The sequence below is a fragment of the Balaenoptera musculus genome, chromosome 1 (genome assembly GCF_009873245.2).
Source record: "Balaenoptera musculus isolate JJ_BM4_2016_0621 chromosome 1, mBalMus1.pri.v3, whole genome shotgun sequence".
Classification (NCBI taxonomy): Eukaryota; Metazoa; Chordata; class Mammalia; order Artiodactyla; family Balaenopteridae; genus Balaenoptera; species Balaenoptera musculus.
In genome coordinates, this window is record NC_045785.1 from 176,992,031 (window position 1) to 177,004,602 (window position 12,572).

At 32.5% G+C, this 12,572-nt stretch overlaps 1 long non-coding RNA gene across 1 annotated transcript in view; it reads right to left on the minus strand.

Annotated features, from left to right (window-relative positions):
- Window positions 1-357: 357 nt before the first annotated feature.
- LOC118903292 overlaps window positions 358-12,572 on the minus strand; it is a 41,486-nt gene continuing 29,271 nt past the window's right edge. Inside the window, exons 3-4 of the long non-coding RNA XR_005021770.1 lie at window positions 6,610-6,642; window positions 358-1,368 (exon numbers count right to left, since the gene is read on the minus strand). This is a non-coding gene — a long non-coding RNA (uncharacterized LOC118903292). The remainder of the gene's footprint in view (window positions 1,369-6,609; window positions 6,643-12,572) is intronic.

Genomic DNA, 12,572 nt, shown 5'->3' on the forward strand with positions numbered 1-12,572 from the left:
TCTGTGGGGATCATCAAGTTGGAATAACTGTAAAAGTTTTAACAACTATTCTTATTAGCACACTTTCTTAAAATAAATTATATTTAATGAACAAACTAGAACAGTTTGGAATATCAGTAGAACTTTATATTTAACTCATTCAGTTCTTGGCATTTTAGGCTTCATTGGAGCAGAGCAGTGAAAGGATTTTCTGCACTTACGATGTGTACTTTTCTGTTCCCATGTTGCATGAGCTTCAGCTTTAGATTTCCACATTTTTTGTTTGTTTTAAAGCTATTCTTTAATACTCATTTAATGTGTTGGACCTAATCATGCAGTCATGGTAATCTATACTTCAGTAAAGACAATGAAATTGGACTCACAGCTGAAATTTAATTTTGTTCCAATCATTATACAAACAAAGCAATAAAACTTCAAAGTCATTATAAAACCTGGCAAATACACCTATATAAAAATGCACATGTGTCATACTAAGATATTCTTTCTCTTTTAGAATTAAAACTAAACTTCAGTAAAAAACTTAAGTGAACCTTTATCATTTATTATAAAAATAGAGATGAAAGGTAATAATACAAGAGCCCTTTTCCAGTTCCTTGACCACTGCTATTTGTATACCTTTTATTCTTAATATTTTTGAATACTTATCAATTTATAATGCTATTTAAACCTGAAGGGGCACTTTTATTATAAGTTCAATTAATTTTGGCTAAGCATATAGTATCTTTTCCCAAGGATGCCTAATCAATTTTCATTTAAAGATAGAATCAACTAATAATTAATTCTCTAGAATCTATCATTGTCGGGCAGATAATTTATGACTAGGGTTGCATTTCCACTGGAACAGAGTCATGCATTCACAAAGATTCATCAGTGCCAGTGATTGAAGGCAACAGTGGCTTAATTGTTTCGGAAAAATAATTTTCTACAAACTGATTTCTGCATATTACCATTCTGCAGTAGAAACAGCATCCCAATAATTTTATGTTAATCTTATGAAAACAGAAACCATTCTGACTCATGGTTTCTTCAGAAACTAGCTTTACGTGCTACACTGATAAACATTTTCAGGACAGGCCATGCAAATTCTCAGTCCAGATCCCATGTGTGAACTTTCATGAAGGTGTATATAATTTCCATACATTCACATTCACTGGTTCACGTTGTAAATCCCCTGCCAGTTCAGCTCCTTCCTCGTCTCAAACACGTATTCCATTAGAGCATTCTCAGGAGGGCTTATCAGCAGAGATGGGAAGAACAAGCCCCATCTGGAGATCCTGTATTTATTTTCCATGTTTCAGTGTAGCATATTTCTTTTTTGTGGGCTGTTGGTATTTCATGACATTCAAATGTGCATATGAGTGGCTTTATCTAAAAAAACAGGAAATGTGGGATATTAGGAAAAAATAAAATTATATGGTGACACAAAAATATCCTTCTTATACTGGGTATCCTTCTTACACTTATATTGACCTCACTTATATTACATTGTTGACGGCTACTTTCAAAGGTATACATCAACATTTTCTGCCTCTTTCATCATTTACCTTATCTAGTACAGAACTTCCTGCCTAATAACCTCTTAGCATGTTTCAGGCCCACCGTTTAGACTTGCTCATACTGCTTTTTCAAATGTGCAACTCAGTTATATCATTTGGACTTCTTTTAGCAGCAAATAATCTTGACTCAAACTGGCTTAAATGATAAGGAAAGTTATTGTTTCTCATCAGAAATAGTTCGAGCGTCATCTGTGTGTTCCCATCCTCTGTTGACTTGGTAACACCAATTCCGGGTCCAGATTTCCTATCTGGATACAGCAACATCCCTAGGAAAACGGGGCTGGGACTGTTTTCCTCTAACTATACCTTAGGAACAGTGGATACTTTCCCAGAAGTCTTACCCTACAGACTTTCTAACATGTCTAACAGACCAAAAATGCTCATAAGCCCATTATTAAACCAGTCACCAGCCAGGGAAATGAGAGTCCCATAATTGAGACTCATAATTAGAGAAATCAGTTTGTCAATTCCTGTCGCCACGTACAAGAATACTAAAACATCTTAAAACATTGAGGCAGCAATCACAATTTAATGCATGTATTAATTAGGGAGAAACTTATTTTTAATAATGTTAGGTTTTTACCTAATGGAAGATGACCTGTTTCTCCATTTATTGTTGTCCTGTTTTGTCATTTAACATAATTAAGTAGTGATTCTGCAAGAGGGTCTTTTGGCATTCTTTTTTATTTACTTTGACATTTTATAATTTTGCTGATTTTTGTTAATTCCATATCTCTTTGGTTAATGGTAGCAAAAAATGATTTATAGTTGAATTCTTATTGTTCTGATATTTTTAGTAGAGCCTTTTAGGTTTCTAATGATATGATCTCATCATTTATCAAAAATGATAATGTCACCTCCCACCTTTTGTATAGGATTTTGTAATTCAGTTTCAGTGCCTTCTCTCATTGCATTAGTTAGAAACTTCTCATCACTATTCAGTGTCAGAAGCAATAAGGGTCAGCCCTGTCTTCTTTCTGGTTTTATTGAAACTGATTTTAGTAATCTTTATTAAAAGTAGACCTTTACTTTTGGTTCCTACCTCAGTACTTATTGGACTTGGAAACTCTCTACTCTACCATGCTTAAAGATAGCTCTGGTATGGCTGCAAAATTTATCAAGTTCTTTCTAATGGTTCTTCATAAACTTGATCCTTAAATATTTTAGTAAAAGGAATTTTGTTGACAGGTATTCTAATGATTGAATCGTCTTTTTATTCATGGGATAAGTCCTAACTTGTCATGCTGCATTATTCTTTTAAAATGCTGCCGGGCTTCTTCTTTGTTAATCATGTATTTATAATTTATCATTTGTTTTTATAAATACAATTGAGATTTTTTTCCTTTATTAGTTTGTGATAAGAGGTTTGCATACTAGCATTGCAAAATAAGTTGGCAGGCAGTCTGCTGTATACGATGATCTGATATATTTTCATATCCAAGGAATTATCTACCACTTGAAAATTAAATTTCAATCACCTTGCATTCATTAAATAAATAATTTTTAATAAAAAGAGTGACCTCTTACTGAAACTTTCAAATTTTTTTTTTAGTAAACACCTCAGCATTTCTAAATAATATAATTTTACTGCTCCTTTTTTGCTTAATGAGGTTAAATATCATCTACTGTCATTTCTATGGAAGATGAGGATTTAGCACACTTTCGCCATCACCCTCTATTTCCATTTCTTCTATAACCCCAGTATATCCTCTATCGTGTGTCTCCTTTCCTGGTTTATCCTTGTTTCAGAAATTGATAGTACTATGTAATGAAGGACCTCATGAGTTTTTACAAAAAGTTGGATTTTATTCTATATGAAATAGGGAGCAGTTAGAGTTTTTTAGTAGAGGAATGGCGTAATCTGATTTCATTTTGAAAAGATCATTCTTTTTATTGTGTGGAGATATTTTAGGAAGCCAGAAATGGAAGAAAGGAGATCACATGGGGAGCTATTGCAGTGGACTAGGTGATAGAGGGAAGTGGTTTGAATAGGGGAGTAACACTGGACACGAAGAGAGTAGACAGATTTATAGTTTGATGTAGAAGTAGAGTCAATGAGACTTGTCACGGATTTGATGTAGGGGCTGAAAAAGAGTCCTCAATGATGACTCCCAGGTTTTTGCTCACAGCAAATGAACGTACTGCCATTTTCTCCGATGGGATAGAATTGGGAGGAATAGGTGGAAGTGGGTTGTGGGTAATTCCGAATTCTGCTTTGGATCTGTTTATTTTGAAATGCCTGTTGTGAACTATATTTAAGATATTCTTATTTTATCCCATCTTTGTGAACATCCCTTCTAAGTTTTCCTTACTGAATCTTTTTCCTTTTCCTTGTGAGGTTTCATAGTATTTTGCCTGTTTCTCATTCTACATCAGGCACAGTGAGTTCTATCTGTTTCTTTGAATTCATCCCTTATCCACCTTCCTTTCCATCTGATGCTTCAGCTGTATATAAATATCTGTACCATGTGTAAATATCTATAGGTTCTCAAACAACATCCTCTTGTACAGTTTTTGCACCAAAAACCTCTCTCCTTGAAACGTTGTTATTGATCTTGACTACTGAAGAACATCTTTGAAGCCCCCAGATTAAATATTTTAAATTAGAATATAATTTTCTCTAGAGTTTTTTTTTTGTTCTCCTTATAAAACTTTCTGCATTACTACACTTATTTTAATGTATTGTTATACCATTATCCATGTGACCATCTACTAAAGATGATGAGCTTCTTGGGAACAGTGGTTGTGTCTTATGCACTCATTGGATGGCACCTATGATAAGCCAGGCACACTTGTGGAGGAGCACAGTGATGTTAATGGCCCATGACTCCAAGGACCTAACAATTTGGTGTAAAGAAAATAACCAAAAGCTGTCAAATAGAGAAATAAAATACAATGGAAAACATAATAAGGAAAATCAACATCTTTATGAAGTCAGGTAAATTCTCTCTGAGTATTAGAGGAAGTCATCCAGATGTGATGCAAGTTGACCCACAAACTGGATGAAGGCAGGCAGAGGCACCGCATCCTTCCCCCATTCTTAGAATGTATATTCTGCCCAGAGTTCCCACAGCTGCGACCTTTTCAAGGACACAGACTCCAGAGAGCAATGTGTCCTTGAGACCATCTGGACAGTAGATGTGACTGAACCCTTCAGACCTCCTAATAAACTCTTAAGGTTCTGGAGGGTGGGTGCAGAGATCTACTCATCATGCAGCTGCCCAAGACAAGCCTGGTAGGTTCCCTTGCTTATTAAAACTGCTGTCTACAAATCTGGAGTGGTCTGCCTCTTTCTTTGGTCTCTCCTTCTTCTTCTGTATGGGGACCAATTTCAGACTTCACACAGGAAGCTCCTGAGTTTGCAAACCAACACTGAGGGAAGCCTAATGAAGAAATGTCTTGAAGATTGAGTATAAGTTGATTAAACCAAGAATGTGATCTAAGGGTAGGCAGTGTCCTAGACAAGGCGACAGCAGGTGCCAGGTTCCCAGGTGAGAGAGAAAGCATAGGTATTTAAGCAATTAAAAATAATTAATTGAATTTGAATTCAAAGAGAATATGTAGCGAGAAGTATATTTGGAACCAAGCTATAGATTATACTATGGATATTTTAAAATCTATTTTGACTATGTTAAATCTGAAGTTGCCAGCTTTTTGTTTGTAAATATACATATGTATAATGACCAAATTTTTCTCTAAAATGGTTTGATTTTTCTCAATTGCTTTCCCTTGTTTATGACCTTTTTTTACATTTTTTGAAAATGTGGTAAAAGATTGAAAGATTATCTAGTTTCTGTGCTATTTTAGACAAAAATTTAATGTCTTAAAGACATGAGGGGACATTTAATATTTTAAAGAAGTATATGAATGGGAAAAATAACACTATTTTTTGTTAGATAAAAAGGAATAAGATACTAACGGTTTTATCTATTCACTTATATATTTCAAGCACCTGGCACTTAGAAGATATTCAATAACTATTTGTTGAATGAATGAATTAATCCAGGGTAAATACCTTTATATGTAACCATTAACTTCTTCGGATTAGTTTCTTTCTCCTAAATTTTCAACTGGACATATAACAATTGCGGATACCATTTAGAAAAAGGCAACATAAGCATTCAAATTTTTTATAATATTAAAAAAATTGTTTTTACTTGTGAATCTTTCTATCTTTGGAGTGCTTACATTCTTTACATATTTGCACTGAAAATGACCATAATAAAATGGAGTCTGTTTTGTGTATTTTAACTTTATAGCATAGATATTTAGTAATTTTATATGTAAAATACATTTTATAAACATTTTATGATTGTTCTATTTACTATAATTGAATTAATTTTAAATAAAATATTAATAATTTCTCCAGTATTATTCACCTGTTTTTACCAAATTTTTGTCCAAATATAATTCCACAAAGATATTGTTATGCAATGAACTTTGAATTCTGTGAATTATAAACTTAATTCTTTTAGTAATGTAATGATTTTATATCTAAATTATACATATACTCATATTTTTCTTCAAAATTGAACCAATTTATAAAATAAACTATAAATTTAGAAAATAAGCTTCTTTTTAGCCTTAAGAAGATTTGTATCATTATTGAAAACAATGTTTTGCTAGCCTAGAATGTAAAAGTCATCACTTAACTTTTCTTCATATTATCGAAGATAAACATTTTCCCAATTATTTACTCACTCTTTTTATTTTCTCTTGTTTTCACTATTTATATGTTTCAAAGTTTATTATTGTGACCTGTCATTTTTCTTGTAAACTTGAATGAATTCTTTTTATAAAACACATGTGGACTCTGTATCACATGTGAAAAAATTTATTTCTAGAATATTTTTATTGTGATTTAAATTATAATCCACAGAGTTTTAAATTCTATGTTTTATGTCAATATTTTATTTGTTGTTATTGCTTAAATAAAGATAAGATTGTTATTTTATTCTTTATTTGAACATTGAATTCTTTGAACGAAGTATTTGAACAAATTCTTTTGCTGTTTATAGTAAAGCCCGACAGAAATGGTTAACAACAGGCTTACCTTCTGTTCTCTTTCCTTCCTAAAATGATGTCCCTGGTAAAGAAAAAAAGATGTCTTGGTCAAATGCCCTTGTAAACACAGACAGAATTCTTGTCAGATATGTTAATAGTATTTACTATTGGGAGAATCCTTATCTGTGAAATGCATTTAGCAAAATATACCTGGTTAATCTAGTATTTCTTATGATCAAGAAACCAGAAATGTATTAACTTGTGGAGCAATGCTCCCTAGAAAACGTCATGTAAGCTTTGTAACTCTAAGTGTAAAATGGAGGTATTTCAAGTCTGAAACAACTCCCTCTTGTGTAATTGATAGGACTGTATTTATTACGTAGAGATTTCAATGTTGACTTGAGATGGGGGGCTAATCAGCAGTCCCAGACCACTCTGTTTTGCCTGAGCCTTGAAATTACTGGTATTATTAAAATTGCTTAGTAAGTGTGGATATCACCTAATCACTGATACATCTGAGTGTGATTTGATAATCCAATCTTTGTGTTATCTCATGAGGTGAATTGAAATTATTGATGTTAATTTTACTAAATATTCTTCCATTTTCTCATGTTTTCAAAAAGCTTTCACATATATATGTATATGTGTGTGAAGCACGTGTGTGAGTATAGTCTGTGGACAATATTACTTTCTTCCCCCATCAGTGTTTTTTATTTTTAAATTTATTTTATTGAAGTATAGTTGATTTACAATGTTGTTAATTTCTCCTGTACAGCAAAGTGATTCAGTTATACATATCTATATATTTATAGATATAGATATAGATATATATATAGATATATATAGATATATATATATACTTTTTCATATTCTTTTCCATTTTGGTTTATCACAGGATATTGAATATAGTTCCCTGTGCTATACAGTAGGACCTTGTTGTTTATCCATCCTGTATATAATAGTTTGCATCTGCTAATCCCAAACTCTCACTCCATTCCTCCCCCACCACCCCACCCCGTTGGAAACCACAAGTCTGTTCTCTATGTCTGTGAGTCTGTTTCTGTTTCATAGATAGGTTCATTTGTGCCATATTTTAGATTCCACATATAAGTGATATCATATGGTGTTTATCTTTCTCCTTCTGACTTTACTTAGTATGATAATCTCTAGGTCCATCCATGTTGCTGAAAATGGCATTATTTTGTTCTTTTTTATGGCTGAGTAGTATTCCATTGTATATATGTACCACATTTTCTTTATCCATTCATCTGTTGATGGACATTTAAGTTATTTCCATGTCTTGGCTATTGTGAATACTGCTGCTATGAACATAGGGGTGCATGTATCTTTTTGAATTAGTTTTGTCTGGATATATGCCCAGGAGTGGGATTGCTGGATCATATGGTAATTCTCTTTTTAAATGAAACAACCAACAAGGGATTAATCTCCAAAATATACAAACAGCTCATGCAGCTTAATATCAAAAAAACAAACAACCCAATCAAAAAATGGGCAGAAAATCTAAATAGACATTTCTTCAAAGAAGACATACAGATGGCCAACAGGCACGTGAAAAGATGTTCAACATCACTAATTATTAGTTTTTTAAGGAACCTCCATACCGTTCTCCATAGTGGCTGCACCAATTTACATTTCCACCAACAGTGCAAGAGGGTTCCCTTTTCTCCACACCCTCTCCAGCATTTGTTATTTGTAGACTTCTTAGTGATGGCCATTTTGACCGGTGTGAAATGGTACCTCATTGTAGTTTTGATTTGCATTTCACTAATAATTAGTGATGTTGAGCATCTTTTCATGTGCCTTTTGGCCATCTGTATGTCTTCTTTGGAGAAATATCTATTTAGGTTTTCTGCCCATTTTTCAATTGGGTCGTTTGCTTTTTTGTTGTTCAGTTGTATAAGCTGTTTGTATATTTTGGAAATCAAGCCCTTGGTGGTGGCATCATTTGGAAATATTTTCTCCCCATGCACAGGTTGTCTTTTCATTTTGTTTATGGTTTCCTTCACTGTTCAAAGGATTATAAGTTTGATTAGGTCCCATTTGATTATTCTTGCTTTTATTTCTATTGCCTTGGGAGGCTGACCTAGGAAAACATTGGTACAATTTATGTCAGAGGATGTTTTGCCTATGATCTCTTCTGGGAGTTTTACGGTGTCATGTCTTATATTTAAGTCTTTAAGCCGTTTTGAGTTTATTTTTGTGTATTCTGTGAAGGAGAGTTATAACTTCATTGAGTTACATGGGGCTGTCTGGGTTTCCCAGCACCACTTGCTGAAGAGACTGTCTTTTCTCTGTTGTATATTCTTGCCTCCTTTGTCGAAGATTAATGACCGTAGGTGTGTGGGTTTACTTCTGGATTCTCAATTTTATTCCATTTATCTGTATGTCTATTCTTATGTCTGTAACACAATGCTTCTATTGCTGTAGCTTTGTACTAAGTGTTGAAATCAAGATGTGTGAGCCCTCCAACTTTGTTTTTCTTTTTCAAGATTATTTTCTCTATGTGGAGTCCCTTGCAATTTCATATGAATTCTAGAATCAGGTTTTATATTTCTGCAAGAAAGGCTGTCAAGATTTGGTAAGGATTGCATTGTATTTGCAGATTTCTTTGGGTATTATTTCCTTCTTAAAAATAATAAATGTTCCAATCCATGTACATGGGATATATTTCTTATCTAGATCTTCTTTAATTCCATTCAGCAGGACTTTAGTTTTTGCTATACAGGTCCTGTACCTCTTTGGTTAAATTTATTCCTAAATCATTTTTTTTTGTTGCCATTAAAAATCAAATTATTTTCTTAGTTTCCTTTCCAGAGTGTTCATTGTTAGTGTAATGAAATACAATTGATTGCTGATTTTTGTGTGTTGATATTGTCCTCTGCAACAATGTTGAATTTGTTCATTAACTTTAATAGTTGTGTGTGTGTAAACTTTAGAATTTTCTATGTATAGAATCATGCTATCTGTGATTAGAGATGGTTTTACTTATTCCTTTCCCATTTGAATGCCTTTTATTTATTTTACTTACCTAATTGCCTGTCTACAACTTCCAGTAAAATGTTGAATAGCAGGGCCAAAAGTGGGCATTCTTGTCTTGTTTCTGATCTTAGGGTGAAAAAGTCAGTCTTTCACCATTGAGTATGATGGTAGTTGGGGATTTTCTTATAAATATCCTTCATCATGTTGAAGAAATTCTCTTCTACTCCTATTTTGCTGAATTTTTTTATCATGAAATGTTCAAATATGTCAAATGCTTTCTCTCCATAAATTGAGATAATCATGTGTTTTTCCCCTAGTTCTCTTAATGTGGTGTATTACGTTGATTTTTCTTATGTTAAAATATACTTACATTCCTGAGATAAATATCACTTGGTCATGATGTATACTCCTTTTTATATACTGTTGAATTCAGGTTGCTAGTATTTTGTTGAGAATTTTTTGCATTTATATTCATAAGTCTTATTGGCGTGTAACTTTTTTTCCCCTTTAATGTCTTTTTCTGGCTTTGATATCAGGGTAATGCTGATCTCGTGGAATGAATTAGGACATGTTCTCTCCTCTTCTATTTTTTGGAAAAGCTTGAGAAAGATTGGTGCTAATTCTGCTTTTAATGTTTGGTAGAATTCAGCAGCAAAGCCATCTGGTACTGTACCTTTCTTTTTTGGGAGGGTTTTTAATTAATGATTCAATCTCCTTATGTGTTACAGATCTGTTCAGATTTTATATTTCTTTTTGACTCAATTTTGGAAGTTTATGTCTTTCTAGGAATTTGTCCATTTAATCAAGATTAGCTATTTTGTTGGTATACAATTGTTTATAGTATTATCCTATAATCACCTTTATTTCTATAAGTTTAATAGTAATGGATCTACTGTCACTTTTGATTTTAGTAATTTTCATTTTCTCTCATTCTTCTTAGTTAATCTAGCTGTAGGTTTGCCAATTTTTTAAAAACTTTTCTAAGAATCAACTTTTTCTTTTATAGGTTCCCTCTATTATTTTCTATTCTTAATTTTCTTTATGCATTAATCTTTATTATATTCTTCCTTCTGCTAGCTTTGAGCTCAGTTTTCTCTTCTTTTCCTAGTTTCTTAAGGTGAAAGGCTGTATTATTGACTTGAGAACTTCCTTCCTTTTCAATGGGCAGTTACAGCTATACATTTCCCTTTGAGCACTGCTTTTGCCTCATCCCATAAGTTTTGTTATGCTGTGCTTTTAATTTATCTCAAAAGCATTTTCTCATTTTCCTTGTGATTTTTTTCTTTGAACCATTTGTTGTTGAAGAATTTGTTGTTTAATTTCCACATATATGCAATTTTTCCAGTTTCCCATTTGTTATTGATTTCTGTTATTAACTTCATTCCACTGTATTTGGAGAAGATAGATTGTATGATTTTTAGTTTGTTAAATTTTACTTAGATTTGTTTTGTGGCCTAATATTTGTGATCTGTCTTGGGGAAATGTTTCATATGCATTGAAGAGGGTGTCTATTTTGATGTTTTTGGGTGGAATGTTCTATATTTTTCTGTTATGTCTAGTTGGTTTACAGTGTTGTTCAGTTCCTCTTTTTCCTTACTGAACTTCTGTATAGTTATTCTATCCATTATTGAAAGTGGGACATTGAATACTCCATTATTGTAGAACTATTTCTCTTCATTTTTGTCCATTTTTGTTTCATGTATTTTGGGCCTCTGTTTTGAGGCTCTGATTATATTTGTTATATCTTCTCGATGGAGTGATGCTTTCTTGAATATATGATGTCTTTCTTTGTCTCTTGTAACAATTTTTGACTTAAAGTCTATTGCATCTGATGTTATTATAACTACCCAAGCTCTCTTTTGGTTACTATTTACATAGTATCTGATTTTACATCCTTTCACTTTCATCCTATTTGTATCTTTGGATCTAAATTGAGTATCTTGTAGACAGCATATAGTTGGGTCATTTTTATTAAATTCTAATCTGCCAACTCTGCCCTTTGATTGGAGAGCTTAAAAATTTACAAATGAAGTAATTACTGGTAAGGAAGTACTTACTTCTGCCATTTTGCCTTTTTTTCTATATGTCTTATACAATTTTTATTCTTTCTTTCTTTTCCTTCAATACTGCCTTCTTTTGTGTTTAACTTTTTTGTAGGGCATGATTTTAATTTCCTTCTCATTTCTTTTTCTGTATATTTTAAAAGATTTTTTTCTTAATGATTACCATGGGGATAAATCTATTAAAAAAAAGTTTGAATTAATACCTACTTAAGTTTGATGGTATACAAAATCTTTGCTCCTATACTACTTCATCTCTCCCTCTTTGTGTTATTGTCACAAATTATATCTTTCATATGCTGTGTACTCATTAACATAGATTTATAATTATTATGCATTCATTTGTCTTTTAAATATTATAGAGAACAAAAATGATTACAAACCAAATATACAATAATACAACTTTTTTACATTTACCTATGTAGTTTCCTTGACTGGTGTCCTTTATTTCTTCATATGGCTTGGGTTTACTGATCTGTTTGGCACTTCTTTGAGGCCAGGTCAAGTACCAGTATTTCCCTCTGCTTTTATTTTCTTCTGGGAATGTCTTTATTTCTCCTTCATTTCTGAAGGTTAGTGTTGCTGGATATGAAATTTTGGGTTGACATTTTTTCCCAGCACTTTAAATATGTTATTCCACTGCCTTCTGACTTCCACAGTTTCTGATGAGAAATTGGCTGTTAATCTTATTGTGGCTCCCTTGTAAATGGCAAGTCATTTTTTCTCTTGCTGCTTTCAAGTTCCTCTCTTTGTCTTTCAAAAGTTTGATTGTATCTTGCTGTGAATATTTTAACATTGACTTTATTTGGAGTTCGGTAACCTTCTTGAATGTGTAGATTCATGTCTTTCATCAATTTTGGAAGGTTTTCAGGCATTATCATTTCAAATATTATTTCTCCTTCAATGCTTAGTCAGACTATTTGAATTTCTGCCTTACCCTTCACTTACTGTT